Genomic DNA, 2,621 nt, shown 5'->3' on the forward strand with positions numbered 1-2,621 from the left:
AGTATCCACAGTATATAGAATGTATACTATTTTACAAGTCACAGAGAAGAAGAAGAAGAAGAAGGAAAGTAGTAAGACTAGAAAGTTTGTGGCAAGACTAACAGGCGCTGGTCAAGAACTTAATAAGCACATTAGGAAAGCAGTAAGGTTTCTTTTTTTTTTTTTTGAGGAAAAGTTTTTATTTCTAGTGATGAAATTGGCTACAGAACATTATGAAAGTTTAAAAATACAAAGAGAAATTGTCTATAATTAATAGATTCAAAATTTGACAATCAGTGAATATCATTATTAGTCATTACCAACAACAGTTATTGATTTGAAAGGCAGAGTGACAGGAAGAGGGAACCACTGCTTCACTCCCCAGACACTTGCAATAGCCAAAGCTTGACCAAGCCAAAACCAGGAACTGGGAATTCATTCTGGATGTCCCATTTGGGTGCAGGGACCCAAGCACTTCTGCCATCCTCCGTCTCCTCCCAGGGTGCACACTAGCAGAAACTTGCCTCAAAGCAGAGAAGCTACCACTCAAGCCAGGCATTTGTATATGGGATGTGGGTGTGTGGTGGTGATAGCAAGCCCTCATGGATAAAAAAAAAAAAAAAAAAAAAAAAAGTTATTTCTATGCCAAGGAAATTACTCTGTAGTCTTTCTCTTATAAACTACGTATTGCTGAACCTAGATAATTTTTCCTTTATTTAACAATGACATGAAAATGTCAGTTGAGTTGGCTTTCCTGAAGACCTTGTTTCTTGAATATTAGTGGCTAGCTGAGATAAATTCTTTTCATCTCTTTCTCGCTTCGGCAGCACATGTGCTCGCTTCGGCAGCACATATACTAAAATTGGAATGATACAGAGAAGATTAGCATGCCCCTGCGCAGTAAGGTTTCTTTACCTCCCTGTAGGCTCTGCTCTCCAGAGGTGAACAGGGTCCTCTAAACCCACTTGCTGCACACACAAACACCTGAGTGTTGTATTCTCCCACAGGTGTTGGAGACTGATATGGTGTTCTGATTTATATTTACATAATGGCTAGTGACATCGGGCATATTCACATGTTTTGACCATGTACATTTCTTCTGAGAAATGTCTATTCAGATCCTTGCCTGTTTCTTCACTGTATTTTTTGGAGTTTTTCCAATTCATGTAAATGTTCTGGAAATCTGTAAACATTCAGAGTTTTAATTTTTCCTGCCATCTGTTCATTGTATCTACACTCTGATGTTTACTTTGTTGTGAAGAAGTATCTTAGTTGGATATACTCAAATGTCTCTGTTTTTATTTTTGTGACTATTGCTATTGGAATCTTACCCAAAAGCTATTGTGTGTTGACAATATTTAGAGTTTCCCTATGTTTACTTGGGTTTGGGTCTTATGATTACATTTTAATTCACTGTGAGTTCACTTTCACATAGTGTAAGAGATGTTGGAGTCTCTTTTCAGGCTTCTACATATGGATAATCAAGTTCCTCTGCACCACTTGTGAAAGAGATTCTTCTTTCTCCAGTTCATTTTAGTTCCTTTGTTAAATATGAGTTGCTGGTAGAAATTTGGGTTTATTTCTATGCTACCAAGTCTTTTCCATTGAACTATGTGTCTGTTATTATATCAGTGCTAACACTTCTTCTTTTTTTTTTTTTTTTTGCAGTATATTTATTTGAAAGGCAGAGTTACAGAGAGGTAGAGGCAGAGAGAGAGAGAGGTCTTCCATCCACTGGTTTACTCCCCAAATGGTCACAATGGCCGGAGCTCTGTTGATCTGAATCCAAGTGTCAGGAGCTTCTTCCAGGTCTCTATGCAGGTGCAGGGGCCCAAAGACTTTGGCCATTTTCTACTTTTTTCTCAGGCTATACCAGAGAGGGGTATAAGAAGTGGAGCAGCTGGGAAACATACTGGCACCCATATGAGATGCCGGCACTGCAGACGGTGACTTTACCTGCTTTGTCATAGTGCTGACCCCTGTAATATGTCTTAAAATATGGTGTGATGTCTCCAGCTTTTTTTTGCTTTATAATATTGCTTTAGATGTTAAGCATCTCTCATGTTTCTATGTGAATTTTAGCATCATTTTTTCTAGCTCTGAGAACATCGTTGGTATGTTGATTGGGATTACATTGAATTTGCAAATTGCTTTTGGTAGTATGGATATTTTGGTATTATTCTTCCCATTCACAAACATAAGTTTTCTGTGAGACTGTCAAAAAGCCTTGACAAAAATTGGACTTTATTACACAAAAATTCATCACTTTTTGGGATCATTTAAATCCATAATTTTGCACTAATATTTGATAAATAATTAAAGACTTTGAGCATTTTAGTAGGAGAAATTAAAATATTTATCAATTTATTCAAATATTGTTTAGATGTGATATTCAAATATTGTTTAGAGCCATTGTCTATATTCCCTCTAAATTACGATCTTTTTGCTTTTTGCCTGTTAAACTTGTCCCTTGATTCAAGAACCCTTTTTAATGTAATGTAAACTGAAAATGTCATTTCATAAGCTAAAAAAAATGACAAAGAAGGAAAAAGAAGGGAGGGAGGTTGAGTATATAATTATGTTCTCCGAATTTTTTCTATAAAACATATTGAATCATTTAAAAGCTAATTAAAATTAAACTC

At 36.0% G+C, this 2,621-nt stretch overlaps 1 pseudogene; it reads left to right on the plus strand.

Annotated features, from left to right (window-relative positions):
• The first annotated feature begins 811 nt into the window (after positions 1–811).
• LOC138848207 (U6 spliceosomal RNA) lies at positions 812–879 on the plus strand (annotated as a pseudogene).
• Positions 880–2,621: the final 1,742 nt, after the last annotated feature.

This window comes from Oryctolagus cuniculus, unplaced genomic scaffold (assembly GCF_964237555.1).
Source record: "Oryctolagus cuniculus unplaced genomic scaffold, mOryCun1.1 SCAFFOLD_138, whole genome shotgun sequence".
Lineage (NCBI taxonomy): Eukaryota > Metazoa > Chordata > Mammalia > Lagomorpha > Leporidae > Oryctolagus > Oryctolagus cuniculus.